General features: G+C 38.4%; 1 protein-coding gene across 8 annotated transcripts in view; it reads right to left on the minus strand.

Annotated features, from left to right (window-relative positions):
• The window catches only part of NTM (neurotrimin), a 969,816-nt gene that overhangs the window by 617,027 nt on the left and 335,602 nt on the right, over positions 1-17,187 (minus strand). The gene's annotated exons all lie outside the window — the stretch shown is intronic.

Below are 17,187 nucleotides of genomic sequence, written 5' to 3' on the forward strand. Positions count from 1 at the left end.
TTCCAGTAATAACACTGCTACTAATTAGCTGAGTTACTCTGGTTTCCTGGGGTCACTTACCCTAATTTGGCAGGAGGTTTTTTTGTTTTTTTTTTTTGTAGAGACAATATTATTTTAAAATATTTTTTCTATTGCTCTTTCTAGTTCTAAAATCATTGATTTAATGTGCAATAATTTTTCATTGGAAAGTAAAACAATCCCCATTAACTCTAGATAAGAAGGTATTTCTAGGTATAAGCAAGGAAGGCAAGGATGATAATAATAATAATTTGGTAGTTATGATGGATCAAACATTCATCTAAGTTCTCTAGTCATTTAGCCCTCAGAAAATCCCTACCTGGTAAGTCCTTATCATTACCTTTATTTGATCAATGAAACAATCGAGGCAGAGAGAGGCTAGGTGATTTACCCAAGATCTTACAGATAGTAAGTGGTGGAGACGGAATGAGAACTTATGCAGCCTGTTTCACAGTTGGAAGTTTTAACCACTATAATATGCTGCCTCTGGAGCCAAAATAGTCCATTAGCCAAATGGAAGTCAGTATAATGCTAAATTTTATCAGGAAGGCAGAATGATGTCATAGAAAGAGTTCAAGTTTAGGTGCTGGGCAAAGTTGGTTTTGAATCTCAACATTGCCACCATTACTAGGCTGCAGTTTTATTGGAGTAAGAATCTCATCTGATCTATTCTCCCCCCTCTTTCATCACCTACAATATGTATCTGTTGAATATAAATAGATGACTTTTCCAGGTTGAACTAATCTTCTAAACTATGTGTGTTGCATTCCAAAGCCCAAGAGCTTTCTGTTTTCCAGGGCAACCTTACAGAATAAACTAATTACAGCCCCATCCAAAGGTAAAGAGTCTTTAGGCAGCATAATCACAAATCCTGGGATTTGAAGGTAAACACACTGTATCTATCAAGGCATGTGGCTTTTCTGAGTCTTCATTTGCTTCTCATAAATGAGACCATTTTGTCATATATGCTTGTTGTAAGAGTTGAACGCAGTACCTTATGTCAAGCACCTTGCACACTACGTGGCACAATGTAGGTGTACAATTATTGCTAACTTTTCAATTGCTTTCTAAAAGCAAAACAGTAGTATCTGTAGCCTGTGTTGACCATCTCCTTTTTTGGATCATGGTTTCTTCACTCTGAGGAAGCACTCCCAGAACCTCCAGGGTGATGGGCCTATATTTCCTCCCACAAAGGGTCTTAAGGCAGCTTACAGCAAAAATACACACATAGTGAGCATAAACATCAGTGTGAGAATGGCACCTTGCAACAAAGGAAGTCCACCATCTGGGCACAGTCAGACCAAAGTAATTTCCAGTTATCTCCAACTTGCACCCTTGTGAGTTTCGCCTAAAGTTGAAACTGTTGTTACTTTTCCACTTAGATCCTGGAGAGTGAATTTCCCAGCGGAGGTAATGCATGATGATTTGGCTGCTCAACCCCCATTACCACTGATGGAGCACAACAGGACGCTTAAAATAAGTGGGGTCCCCTTGGCCTTCATAAATGCCTCCACACTTAGCAAATACATAGCACGTTTAGCTTGGCATCACAGGCATGAAACAGCTTGTTGTCAAGTTCCTACAACACCCAGAGGACCATTCAGAAAGTCAATATTTCTCTGACTTGGCCCTCCTGAGGCATTGCTCCCTCTACCACATGAAGCCTGCAAGGCTATGGGGTCTCCTGCTTCTGTTACAAGCACCTCCTCATGACCCTTGCATATTTTATTCCAGCTCTCACAGCTATGCATTTTTTAGAAGCGCTATCTTCACCCCTCCCTTTGAATGTTCTCTCTGACATTATGGAGGTGACAAAGAGAAACGGTTGTCTCTCAAGGAGGATTTATGCACAATTTCTCATATATTCAAGAGCAAAGGGTGGACTTCTGTTTTTGACCAAGAGGGAGTAAAAGGGACCTGATCACCTTCCCACTGGAAACAGCAACAAGACTAGGAATAACAAGAGAGACAGAACACTGGAAGCACTGGGCGCGGTGGCTTACATCTGTAATCCCAGCACTTCAGGAGGGTGGGACAGGCAGATAGCCGGAGTCTAGGAGTTTGAAACCAGCCTTAGTGACATGGCAAAACCTCATCTCTACTAAAAATACAAAAATTAGCTGGGGCTGGGTGTGGTGGCACGTGCCTGTAGTTCCAGCTACTCAGAAGGCTGAGCTGGGAAGATCACCTGAACCTGGGAGGTTGAGGCTGCTGTAAGCAGTGGACAAAGGGATACCCAACATAAAAACAAAAACACTAGAAGCAGTGGTTTCCAAGACACTGATACCAGGCAATGAAATATAATTACTCTTGAGAGATGGAAAACGAGATGAGCACAGCATTCGTCCCAGCTGACTTCCTGGAGAGCATTTCCAGGTGTGGTGCAGGGAGAGGTAATCAGGTGGAGGCTAGAGGACTCCCAGAGCTGAGCAACTGAAAGCCCTGGAAGATCAGCAACATTAGGGTGCTCAGAATAGAATACCAGGGGAGGAGGAACCTGCAGAGAGAACTCCTGAGATCTGCAGAGGGTTCCCTTGAGCATCCAGCAGGGCTGATCAGGGCATGTGTGCAATAAAACTTCCCAAAGGCCAGGCAAAGAACCTTCCCAGAGGATTTGAAGGAACAGGGCCCAGCACTCACATGGGGCCAGGGATACTGCCTGTTCCTACCAGACAGAATGGAAACTTGATTAACCCAATAATTCATGAGGCATTGAATTGGGTATGCATGAGTATCCTGTGTCAGTGATGGGGCCAGATAGTAAATATTGCTCTGATCTCACCAAATAGATATTAAGAGCAAGATCCAAAACAAATTGAATTTGTAGATAAAAGTCCTCCCACAAAGGCACTTGTAAGCTCAGCTGGCTTCATTGGTAAATGCTACCAAACAGTGAAGGAAGAAATAATATCAACTATACATAAACTCTTTCAAGAAAATTGAAGAGGAGAGAATAATTCCCAATTCATTCTATAAGGTCAGCACTACCTTAAAAACAAAACTGGAAAAAGACATTATGAGAAACTAAAACTACAGACCATTATTTCCCATAAATAGAGATGCAAAAATTCCAAAAAACATAGTGTTAGTAAATTGAATCCAAAAATCTATAAAAAGTATACATCGGGACCGTGTAATCTATCCCAGGAATACAAGGCTAGTTTAACATTAAAAATAATCAATCAATGTACTTCATCATATTAACAAACTAAAATAAGAAAAGCATATGATTATCTTAATAAAGTATTTGACAAACTGTAACATCTGTTCCTAATTTTTATAAACTTCTCAGCAAATTAAGAACTTTCTCAAACTGATAAAGAGCATGTGTAGAAAACCTACAGCTATCAGCATATCTAAAGATAAAAGACTGAAAGCTTTCCCTGTGAAATCAGGAACAAGACAAGAATGTCCATTCACATGACTTCTATTCAACATTGTACTGGAGAATCTAGCTAATACAATAACGTGAGAAGAAGAAATAAAAGGCATTCATGCCGGAAAGGAAGAAGTAAAACTGTCATTTGTAGATTACTTGATTGCCATATAGAATATCTGATGAAATCTATAAAAACTACTAGAACAAACAAGTGTAGCATTGTTATAAGACAAGAAATTCTGTGCAAAAATCAGTTGTATTTCTATACACTAGCAATGAACAATGTGAAATTGAAATGTTTAAAATGTCATTCAAAAAGGTCATTAAAAATTTAAATACTTAGAGGTAAATTTGACAAGGAATATCCAAGATCTGTACGTTGAAGACTACAAAATGGCAGTGAAAGAAATTAAAGAAGAGCTACATAAATAGAGACATATACTGAGCTAATCAGTCATGAGACTCAATATTGTTAAAATGTCATTTTCTCCATATTAATGTATAAATTCAATAAAATTTCAATCCAAAACCAGGAAATTTTTTAGTAGAAATTGGCAAGCTAATTTAAAAATCTATATGGAAGTACAAAAGATACAGAATCGTCAAAACAATTTTGAAAAAGAAAAAGTTGGAAGCCTACCACTATCTGATTTGAAGACTTGGTTTAAAGCTACAGTAATCAGGCTAATTGAGGTGGCTCATGCTTGTAGTCCCAGCACTTTGGGAGGGTGAGATAGGAGGATTGATTGAACCCAGGAGTTCACAACCAGCCTGGGAAACATAAGAAAACCTCATCTCTAGAAAACAATTTTAAATTAGCTGGGTGTAGTGGTATGTGCCTGTAGTCCCAACTACTTAGGAGGCTGAGGCAGGAGGACTGCTTAAGCCCAAGAGGTAAAGGCTGCAGAGAGCTATGATTGTGCCACTGCACTGCAGATTAGGTGACATAATGAGACTCCATTTCAAACAACAACAACAACAACAACAAAAAGCTTTAGTAATCAACAGTATCGTATTAGCATAAATACTGAAAAATAGGTCAGTGAAACAAAACAGAGTCCAGAAATGGATCCATGCTGACAAAGACAACTGATTTTTGATAAAGATGATACAGCAAGTCAATGGAGAAAAAGAAAAGCAATGAAATTATTTGAATAGGCACTTCACCAAAAAAGACACATGGTTGGAAAGTAAGCACACGAAGAGGTGCTGAACATTATTAGTCATCAGGGAAATGCAAATTAAAACCACAGTGAGATAACACTATCAGAATTAGAATTGCTGTGATGAAAATTCCAAAGTTGGAAATGATATGGAAGAAATTAAACTCTCATATACTGCTGGTGGGAATGAAAAATGGTACAACCATTTTGGAAAACAGGGAATTTCTTAAAAGCTAAATATACACCTACGATATGATTCAGCTATTCCACTCCTAGGTAGTAACTCAAAAGAAGTAAAACCATATGACCATAGGCTATGGTCTGAATAGTTGTGTACCCCCAAAATTCATGTTGAAAGGAATTCTAACTCTCAAGGTGATGGTATTAGAAGGTAGGGTCTTTTGGGAGGTGATTAGATCATGAGGGCAGTGCTCTTATGAATGGGATTAGTGCTCTTATAAAAAAGGCCCAAAGGAACTTGTTTGTCCCCTTCCACCATGTAAAGACATAGCTAGAAAGTGTCATCTATAAGCCAGAAAGTGGGTCCTCACCACAACTGAATTGGCTGGTGTCTTGATCTTGGACTTCTCGGACTTTAGAACTGTGAGACCAACTTCTGTTGTTTACAAGCTGCTCTATATATGTTTTGTTACAGCTCTAATAATGTTTTGTTACAGCAGCTTGAAAGGACTAAGACACCATGCAAAGACTGGCTTTTGAATGCTCATAGGAGCTTTATTTTTACTAACCAAAAACTGGAAACAACCTAAGTGTACATCAATCAGTGAATGCATAAACACACGATATATGCATACTGTGGAATACTTTTCAGCAATAAAAATGAACTACTAATACATGCAACAACATGGATAAATCTCTAAATAATTACACTGAGTGAAGGAAGCCAGACAAAAGTGAGCACATATTGTGCGATTCCAAATATATGAAACTCTAGAAAATGCAAATGAATCTATGGTGACAGAAAGGAGATCAGTGATTGCCTGAAGCTGGGGGAGGGGATAGAAGGAGAGGAAAGGAGGCTGACAGGAGGGACTGGAGGGACAGATTACAAAAAGAAATGAGGAAACTTTTGGATTGATGGATACATTCACTATGATCATTGTGATGATTGCACAAATGTGCACGATATGTCAAAACTTACCAAATTGCACACTTTAAATATTTGTTCTTTATCATATATCAGTTATACCTCAATAAAGCTGTTAAACATATACATAAAAATGGCAACAGTGATTGGCAGATGAAATAGTCTAAAATGCTAAAAAATGTTTTCCTCTTATTTGTCCCGTACTCACCTCTGACCCAGGTTTCACCAAGCTCTGCAAATTGACTTGCCTTTGGGAAGTATTGCTGGACTCATTACACAAGGAACTTACGATTTATCTGGTTCAATCTTGCTGTAAAGAGGAATAGTAATTCTGTAGCTCCTTCCATTTTTGCACTGCCTCTTTCTCTTGTATAATCTGAACTGTCAGGTGAGAGGGGAACACAATTCTATCTTGTTTAAGCCACTGTATCTGAGGTGGCCTGGCCCCCATCTAATAACCACATACCTAATACTTACCCTTTTCTGTTTCTGTATCACAAGGTCCTTGTGTTTGTTATTGTGACTATTCCTGAAGCACCAAGCACAATTTCAGGCACAAACAGATCTTGCTTCTTTATTAGGATGCATTAATTAAGCAAGTGTGACTGTATGACCACTTCAGCTTATAAAATTAAGGCACCAATTTCAATAAATGTCAATGAGCATTTACCAGGTAAAATAGCACCACTCAAACCATAATGTCTTGTTTCTTAGCCATGGTAAACTGAAAAGGCTGTGGACACTGGGCATGCCTCTGTAGAACGGGAGGAAGGTGGTGTCAAATGCAGCATGGATGACACTGGGTAAAGGCTGGTGAGAGTGGAATAGAGGACAACTGTACATGAAGAGGTGGGACACATGCCTTACACTATGCTACTCCAAATAGTGGCATGTGTTTAGCCTATGACACTGTTACAGTAAGTAGTCAGACGTGATCAAGGTGGCAAAGGACCCCCTGTGGCAGGAATGTCAGGTGACCATCAGGAGATGGCCAGGCAGTTATTACACTGTTTCTCTAAAATGATCATTAGTTGGCAGCCAGCGTCAGGGAACAGGGGTCTCCCAACAGATAGAAAAAATCTCGGCTGGGTGTGGTGGCTCACATCTGTAATCCCAACATTTTGGGAGGCCAAGGTGGGTGTATCACCTGAAGTCAGGAGTTCGAGACGAGCCTGGCCAACATGGTGAAACTCCATCTCTACTAAAAATACAAAAAAATTAGCCAGGCATGCTAGCGCATGCTAGCGCATGCCTGAAGTCCCAGCTACTCAGGAGGCTAACATGGGAGAATCGCTTGAACCCGGAGGTGGAGGTTGCATTAAGCCAAGATCATGCCACTGTACTCTAGCCTGAGTGACAGAGCGAGACTCTGTCTTAAGAAAAAAAAAAAAAATCTGAAGCTGGTGATCAGCAGCTTCCAGGTAACATATCAGAAGTTGGGTGAGTGGACTCAAGCATGTGCCCTATGAGGCAAAATGGCAGACTTTAACTGGTACATGACCTTCCTCTAGAAATACTCGACCGGTAGGGGAAGAATGCCTCAAGTGAGCATGTGCACAGCTTCAGTAAACACGTGCACATGCAGCCCCTTCCAGGAGCTGGCAGGCCACTGCACATGCGGAATGCCAATGTAACAAAGTCCAAGTCAAAGGTCAAACCGTGCACTAAAATCTCTCAAGTCGCTGGCTTGGCCCTCTTCCAAATGTACTTGACTTCCTTTCATTCCTGCTCTAAAACTTTTTAATAAACTTTCACTCTTGCTCTAAAACTTGCATTGGTCTCTCCTGCCTTATGTCCCTCAGTCTAAGTCTTTCTTCTGAGGAGGCAAAAATTGAGGTAGCTGCAGACCTGCACAGATTTGCCACTGCTAACAACACAGCATACTGAACTTACTCTGAAATAAGAGGAGCTGGCCTGAGCAAGACTTAGAAATACAGAGGAAAAATGATATGACTGCCTACTTGTAGTATAAACATATACTTTGTGGAGATAAACAGGAAAGGAAAACATACTAAAATGAAGAGAGGGAAGGTTTTTCAGATACTAGTTCTCCAAATAAATAGAAAAGAATGAATTGGGCCCAGAGAAGTTAAGAAAGTCACTTGGGACACAATTGCTCCTGGTGGCAAGAAGTGTTAATGAGGCATTTAACATCATTTAATAGCTGAGGATAAATTGAGACAGACTAGGCTGGACCATGTAGATAGGAAGAGGACAAAAAGGAAATGGTTGGAGAGAGAACTTCATCGCAGTTAAGGGACAACAAGACCCTTTTGTACCTCACCAGATTGTTATGTTTTCCTTCCTTTTCTTTACTTGTATTGTGGCATTGTGTAGTTTATATTTAGAACATGTACTTAACCATTTTTCTGTTTTGTTGCTCTAAAAATTTGCATTTCTTTATCATTACACACCCGGTATATAGCATGACATCCTTGTTTTCCCTACAGTGAGAGACTAAATTCCTAGCCTTATGTTGTTCTGTGGAGACACCTGGCAGCAGCAGAGGGTGAGACACAATACTGGGGACATACACACCACCATGAGCAGGCCTGTGACCTCCAGCCCTGACCAATGGGGGCTCCCTCTCGGTTGCTGGCTTGCTGCTCTTTTCTTTTCTCTACTTCTTCCTTCCTTCTTTTTCATTCTTTTTCTTCCTTCCTGCTTTCTTTCTTCCTTGGTTTTCACTTGTCTTGGCCGGGCACCATGGCTCCCAGCAATTTGGGAGCCTGAGGTGGGCAGATTTTTTGAACTCAGGAGTTTGAGACGTACCGGGCAACATGGAAAAACCCCGTCTCTACAAAAAATACAAAAATTAGGCTGGTGTGGTGGCATGCATCTGTAGTCCCAACTACTTGGGAGGCTGAGGTGGGAGGATCACTTGAGCTGAGACTGTGCCAATGCACTCCAGCCTGAGTGACAGAGTGAGATCTTGTCTTAAAAAAAAAAAAAAATCACTTGTCTCTATGAGTAAAATGTATCTACTGCAAGAAATTTGGAAAATGCAAAGAAGTAGGAAGAGAAGGGGAAGAAAACCTAAGCCATCTATTATCCCACTAGTTGTGGGTAACTGCTCACATTTCATTTTATTAATACATATGTGTATACATATGATGATTTCTATTTATCTCTAGTGTATGTGTACACATACACATATTTAGCTCTATAAATATATACACAGAAGTATCCGAGAAGGTAGTTCTGACAGCTAACAGCAGCACTCCTCCTCTTAAGAATTGTTTGTCTTTATTTGGAGGATGTTCTTGAGGGTACAAGCATTGTAAAGTGAAAAGACAACAAAGGTTATGTGCAACTAAATTGCTCTTTCAAAGACAATTGGAAACATTCCTTTTTGAGAGAATAAGGAGAGAGAAGAAGGGGAAAAGAAGGAGGCCTTGGAGAGAAGGGAACCAGTGCAGTAGCCAGAAATACTCCTTGGTGGGGACAGGGGCAGGGAAAAGGCATTTCTATGAGGAGGAATATCCATCCATCATGTTTTAGTTGTTTGCAGGGTGCGATCAGGTGTGATCCTTCTAGGTAACCCACAAATGCCTCTATGAAAACATTTCCTACATAGCATAGCTTTGAATTTGTGGAGAGTTTGGAGTAGTGAATCGGAATGACTCCAAAGGCTTGCAAACCGCAGACTCTGTGTCCCAACCCAAGAGTTTCTGATTCACTGAATCTTGGGTGGAACCAGAGAGTTTGCATTTTTTACAACTTCTCAGTTGCTGTTAATGGTGCTGGTTTGGGTATTAGACTTTGAAAACCACTCCATTAGTGAATTAAAGGCAAGGGACTGACTCTCATGTTTGAGTAGATATCACAACAGAAATAAAATAACTACCAGAATCAAAACCAATAATAAGATTTCAGTACAGAGCTGGAGAAAAACTAGAGCCAGAGAAGGCTCTGGGAGAGCAACTCTTTCCTCCCCACCCCTACTCTCTTCAGCCATGGGGAGCATGGACTTCTTGGTGAGGCTTTTGTTGGTGGGGACGGTGGCATCACCTTAAATATTCTTGGTGTTATGCACTGCATACAACAAGATATCATGGGCATTTTTCCATGTCATTAAGTAGTTTTGAAAAATCGATAAGAGAAATGGTAGAATATTTGTATGCTGACAAGAGTGATCTAGGGAAAGCAGAAGATAGAGGCCATAGAAAGAGTTGAGAGTTGTCCTGAGTTGGTGAAAGAATCTGGTATCTTGACACCAGTGAATGGGTTTGTTCAGCCTTTCTGTCTCTCATGGCTTTCTGCTCCACCCCCTCTTTGACCCCCATCAATGCACTCACATTGTTCTTGTCAAGGTCAAAATGACCTCTGCATTGCTAATCCAGTGTGCAGTTCTCAGTCATCACACTGGACTTAGTCGCAGCATTCTGCACTGTTAAGCATTTCCTCTTTACAGTACACTCTCTTCCTTTAGCCTCCAGGATACCACACTCTTCTGTTTTGTCTTATTTTTCCCTTCCATCACCAGGACTTTTTCCTCTCGACCTCTTTGCAGATTTCTCTTCTTCCCTCCTTCCTGGCAGTGCTGGAGTACCTAAGCCTCACACCTTGGGCGAACTCTCTTTTGTATCTATATTCGCTCCATTTTAGGATCTTATTCAAGGTTTATGGCTTTAAACACTATTTATATACTGATAACTCTCAAGTTGGTCAATCCTGTGCAAGACACCTGCCCTAAGCTGCAACTGTCTAGTCAACAAGGCTAGCAGACATCTCAAAGTTAACATGTCCAGAAATAACTGCTGGTCTTCCCTAACCAAGGTTTTCCTCATCTCTGTTATCCAACTCCATCCTTTCAAGAGCCAAGGCCAAAACTTAGGTTAATCTTGACTCCTACCTTATTTTTACATCTGACAACCAATCCATCAGGAAATCTTGTTGCCTTTGCATTCAAACTAATCCTGTCTTGTCACCTCTACTGCTTCCACTTTCATTTATTTCTTGCATTATTGCAAAATAGCCTCCTAACGAGTCTTCCTGCTTCCATTCTTGCCCCATGGAGCCTACAAACACCAGTGCAACCACAGGGATCTGTTTAAAACATGAGTCATTTCGTGTCATTCCTCTGCTCAGAAGCTGCCAATAGATTTCCATTTACCTAGAGTAAAAGCAGAAGTTTCTAGAATGGCCTCCACAACCCCACACTTAGGTAGTTACCACTCTTTCCCTCCTCCTCACCTTACTTTTATTATCCTGTCCTTCCCTGCTGCTCACTCTGTACCAGCCATATTGACCTCTTTCCTGTTCTTGAACACACCAGCAATGCTCCTATTTGCAAAGAGAACTTTGCACCTTTTATTCCCTGTATAGAATGTTTTCTTCTCTCCCCACAAAACTTGCTCCATTGTTGCTTTCACGCATTTGTTCAAAGGATACCTCCAAGTGAGGACAGTTACAATTCACTTTAAAACTGCAACCCCACCTCCTCATTCCCTGCTCTGCCCCATCACCTACCCAGACATAGTTTTCTTCTTAACATTTATCATCTCTCAACATTTGCTAGAATTTGGGGTTTACGTTATGCTTCTTACCCATTTTCTCCCAGCAAAAATGCAAGCTTCTGAAGAGCAAAGACTTTTGTTGTTTGGTTCATTGGTATTTCAGGGTGTATGCCCATAAAAACATACAGAAGGGCCTCAATATATTTTTAATGAATAAATGAAATGTGTAAATTTCAGTTATTTCATGATTTGTATTATATTGACTGTGTGTAATCATTCTCTTGGGTATTTAGGTTGCTTCCACTATTTTTGTATTTCCTAAAACAGTACAATAAACAGCCTTTTACAAAAATATTTTTCTCAGTTATTTTTGAATCACTCTAGGAAATAATCCTATTGATGGGAACACAGGTATATTTTAACATATTTGTTTCATGCAGCCAAGTTGCTTTTTGTCTTACATCTCTAATGTTAATGTTTAGGAATACTTACTGCCAAAATGAAGTCAATATTTTTCTAACCTTTACCAATTCATGAAACAAACAGAGGCCCATAGAAATTTTATATTAATTTAAATTATTTGATAAAAAGTGATTAGAAGTTTGTTACGTTTCTTGAACATTCATATATTTTCAACTAGCTCTTCATATTTTCAGTTTATTTTATTATTGAATAATTTATGTTTTCTCTTATTTATTTAGAAATTTCTTTATATATTAAGGGTATTAATGGTTTGTTATATTGCTTAAAATATTTACCCACATTGATTGTTTTCTTAATTAATTTTTCAGATAGCTTATTGTTAGTTCTCACTAATTTTTGTATGTTGATTTTGTGGCCTGTAACTTCAGTGAATTCAAATATTAGTCTTACCAGGTTTTTTGGTAGAGTCAGTCTTTAGAGTTTCCTCTGTATAAAATTCCTTCAATACAAAGAGAGGCAATTTTACTTCTTTTTCAATTTGGATGCTTTTTATTTATTTTTCCTGCCTAATTGCTCTGTCTAAAACTTTCAATACTACATTGAGTAGAAGTGGTGGCAGTGGGCATCCTGTCCTCTTCATGATCTTAGAGGAAAAGTTTTCAGCTTTTCACCATTGAGTATGATGTTAGCTGTGTACTTGTCACCTATAATCTTTATTATGTTGAAATACATTCTTTCTGTACCTAATTTACTGAGAAGTTTTTATAATGAAGAGATATTGAATTTTGTCAAAAGCAAATGCTCAGACCTGTTAGAATGACTTATTAAAAAAATAAAAGATAAACAGTGCTGGAAATAATGTGTAGAAAAAAGAACACTTGAACACTGTCAGTGGAAATGTTAATTAGTATAACCATTATAAAAACAATATTGAGGTCCCTTTCAAAACTAAAAATAAAATTACAATATGATCCACCAATTCTACTTCTAAGAATATATCCACAGGAATTGACATTAGTATATTGAAGAGATACCTGCAATGTCATGTTCTTTGCAGAATTATTCATAGTAATCAAGATATGGAAGCAACTAAGTGTCCATCAATGGATGAATGAAGAAAGAAAATGTGACATATGCACACAATGAAATACTATTCAGCCTTTAAAAAGGGGAAATTCTTCATTCGTTACAATATGAATGAACCTGAAGGACATTATGCTAAGTTAAATAAGCCAGGCACAGAAAGACAAATACTGCATGATCTTACTGCATGTGGAATCTTAAAAAGTTGAACTTGTAAAGAGTAGAATAGCAGTTTTGAGGGACTCAGGGGTGAGGTGATGGGGTAAGGGGAGATGTTGGCCAAAGTATTGAAAGTTTTAGTTCAACAGGAAGAGTATTTCATTTACACAGGGAATTACGTTTTAGTGATCTATTACATAGCATGGTGACTATAGTTACTAATAATGTATATTTCAAAGTCATTAAAAAGTAAAATTTAAAAGTTATCATCACAAAGAAATGATAAGTAGTGAGGTTAAAATATGTTAATTAGCTTGATTCAATCATCTCACAATGTGTACATATATCACAACATCACATTGTACCTCATAAATGTATACAATTATTATGTCAGTTAAAAATAAAGTAATATAAAAATGATTACTCTTGCTGCATGCTATGTGTTTTGGTATGTTGTGTTTTCATGTTTGTTTGTTTTAAGATTTTAAAAAATTTCCCCTTTTATTTCTTCCTTGATACATTAATTGTTCAGAAATGGGTTGTTTAATTTCTACATATTTGTAAATTTTCCAATTTTCCTCCTGTCACTGATTTCTAGTTTCATACCATTATGGTTATAAAAGATACTTGATAAAATTTAAATCTTAAGTTGTTTAAGACTTGATTGAAGGCCTAGTATATGATCGATCCTGGAGAATGTTATATGTGCATTTGAAAATAATATGAATTTTGCTGCTGTTGGATGGAATGTTCTTTAAGTTTTTTAGGTTAGGATCTCTTTACTCTATTATGTTGCTCAAATCCATTGTTTTCTTATTGATTTTTCTGTCTGACTGATCTATACATTATTGTAAATGAGGTATTTGAGTCCCTTACTATTATGGCATTGCTGTCTATTTCTCCTTTTTGTTTTGTTAATTTTTATGTATCTAGGTGCTCCAATACTGGGCACATCCATATTTAAAATTGTTATATCCTCTTCATGAATTGATCCCTTTATCATTATATAATGGCCTTTTTTTTTGTCTCTTCTGACAATTTTTGACTTAACATCTATTTTTTCCAGTGTAAATATAGCCACTCCTATTCTCGTTTGGCTACCATCTGCATGGATTATCTTCTTCTATTCCTTCACTCTCTGCCTACATCTGTCCTTAAAGCTAATATGAGTCTCTGAAAGGTAACATGCAGTTGTATCTTCTTTTATAATTCGTTCAGTCATTATATGCCTTTTGATTCGAGATTTTAATCCACTTACATTTAAAGTAATTATTGATAGATAAGGACTTGTTCTGGCTATTTTGTTAATTGTTTTCTGACTGCATTGTTCTCCTTTCTTCCCCTCTTTCTGTCTTCCTCTGTGATTTGATTTTTTTTGTAGTAATAGTATGCTTTAATTACTTTCTTTTTCATGTATCTCACACAGGTTTTTTCTTTGTGGTTATCATGAGGCTTCTATAAAATATCTTATAGTTATAAATCTATTTTAATCTGAAAACAACCTAACTTAAACTGCATACATAAATTCTACACTTTAACTTATCTTCTTCCCACATTATATGTTATTGATGTGACAAGTTATGTCTTTTTTATATTGTGTATTTTTAAACAAATTATTGTAGCTATAGTTAATGATTTTATCTTTTAACTTCTATAGCAGAGTTAGAGGTAACTTATACACCATCATTACAGTATTGTAGTATTCTGAATCTTACCTTTATAATGAGTTTTATTCATTCATATTGTTAGTGTCCTTTCATTTCAACTTGAAGAACTCATTTGAGCATTTCTTGAAAGGCAAACCTAGTGGTGTTGAGTGCCCTCAGCTTTCATTTGTCTGGGTAAGTCTTTAGTCTTTTACATTTGTGTAGGATAGCTTTGCTGAGTGAAGTATTCTTGCTTGACAGTGTTTTTCCTTTTAGCACTTTGAATATATCATCCCCTCTCTCCTTACCTGCAAGATTTCTGCTGAGAATCTGCTGATAGTCTTATGGGGAAGTTTCCCTTGAATACAAGTCACTTTTTCTTGCTGCTTCCAAAATTTTCTAGGTTTTTGACTTTTTCAAATTTAACTATAATGTGCCTCATGACAGTCTCTTTCTGTTTAATCTATTTGGGGTTGTTTTGGAATCATGGATTTGGATGTTCACTTCCCTCTCCAGATGTTGGAAGTTTTTTGTCATTATGTCTTTACATGACCTTGCTGCCCCATTCTCTTTCTCTGATCCTTCTAAAACTCCCATAATGTGTATATTGGTTCCTTGATTTTGTCCTGTAAGTCCTAGAGGCTTTTGTCACTGTTTTTCAACATTTTTTTCTCTTTATTCTTCTGACTGGGTAATTTAAAATGACCTGTCTTTGAGCTCACTGATTCTCCTTTCTGCTTTATCAAATCTGTTGTTGAAGTTCTCTGTGGAACTTTTCAGTTCAGTCATTATGTTCTTCATCTCCAGATTTCTGTCTAAAATGGTTTCTTTTTGTTGAACTTATTATTTTGTTCATGTGTTATTTTCCGGATTTTTAGTTATCTTTTTGTGTTCTTTGTAGCTCATTGCACTTCTTTAAGATTATTATTTTAAATGCTTTGTCAGGAAGTTTGTAGATCTCCATTTCTCTGTGGTCCATTACTAGTGTTTCATTTTGTTCCTTTGGTCATGTCATGTTCTCCTGACTATTCGTGATCCTTGTGGCTTTGCACTGGTGTCTGCATTTTAAAAATATAGGCATCTTTTCAAGTTTTTACATATTGCCTTGTTATGTAAAGTCCTTCACCAGTCAGCTTCTACAGAGATTTTGGGTAGGGCCATCTAATGAGGTCCATAGTGAGGTTTGCTATTGAAGTCCTCATGCTGGAGAGGCCTGTGTCTGGGTCAGTGGATGAATGAGCATGGAACTTGGGTCCACAGGAGCCAGCCCAGTGCCTGGAGATGTGAGGGCAAGACTAGAGCCTTGGTCCCCATGGATGAGCCTGGGGCTTGTGTCCACAGGTATGGGACTCCATTCTGAATCCACAAAAGCTGGCCTGGCACTGGGGTCCCCTGGTATGGGCCTGGAGACTGGGTCTATGGAGATGAACCTAGAGCCAGGTTCTGTGGGAACCAGCCTGGTGCTTGAGTTATCCTAGGCTTTGAGTCCTCAGGGGTCCTAAGTCAATATAAACCAGCTTGGAACCAGGGGTTGTAAGGGCTGGCCTAGAGCCTGCAACCACATGAGCCAACCTGGAGTCTGAAGTCACTAGTGCTGGTTGGGTGCTGAAGTGGGTCTAAAGCCTGGTTCTGTGGATGCAACCCTAGAGGCTGGAGCTGTGGGGGCTGGCTTGGTATGGAAGTGGGTCTGGATCCCGGGGCCATCGAGGCAGGCCTGGGGACTGGGGCTATAGACCTGGAATTGGGGTTCACTGGAGCTGTCCTGGTGTAGGGTCTGCAGCAAAGTAGGCTACTCACTTCGCTTTCTTCCCCTCATGCAAGGCTATCTTTCTTCACACTAGGCTGAGTGGCCTTTGGGGGTGGTGACATCAGTAATGTGAAACTCCTTCTTACTCTCTTCAATGAAGCTTTTCTTATTTCTGTGCTCCACCAAGGTGCTGTGGCCTCTCATCTGGATTCTTTGGCTCCTGTGAAAGTATTTTTGTGAGTTCATTGTTCTAAGCAGTGTTTCTGTGAGGAGACAAGAGCTGGGATTTCCTGTTCTGCCATCTGGTTGACATAACTGTTTTAAATTTTATGATGTTTGACATTCAGAGAGATTTGATCTTAATGCAGCCAAATTCATCAGTCTTTCATCCATTATTTATGTCATTGCTTTGGGCCTACACAGATTTTCTCCTTCCAAAGTCCTGATGTATATTTATTTGTATTTACTTCTACATTTTTAAAAACGTTTAATTGAAAAACAATCATTGTATATATTTATGGGATACAAAGTGGTGGTATTGTGATACACGTATATATTCTGGAGTCATAAAATCAATGTAATTAACATATCAATCACCTAAAATGTTCATCATCTCCTTGTGAAGAGAGTATTTTACATACTGTCTTTTGGCTAGTTTGAAATATACAACACATAATTATGAAGTACACTCAGCTTTGTTGTGAAATAGAACACCAGAACTTATTCCTCCTAACTCAATACTTCTAATGTTCATGGCTTTGCTTTTCTACTTTCTTCTCTATAATCCAACTATAATCCAAGAGTTGGGATCTATATAGATTTTTCACTAATAGTTAATCAGTGATTGCTACAACAATTATGACTATCCCCTTCTCCCCTAACTGATTTCTCAAATTGTCATATTCATACAAAAAAATCCAATATTGTATAAGAGTGTTTCAGGGCAATCTATTCTGTTATACACATCAATCTATCAACTCTTATGCCTAAAACTCACCGTTT

This window comes from Nomascus leucogenys, chromosome 15 (assembly GCF_006542625.1).
Source record: "Nomascus leucogenys isolate Asia chromosome 15, Asia_NLE_v1, whole genome shotgun sequence".
NCBI classification, from domain to species: Eukaryota; Metazoa; Chordata; class Mammalia; order Primates; family Hylobatidae; genus Nomascus; species Nomascus leucogenys.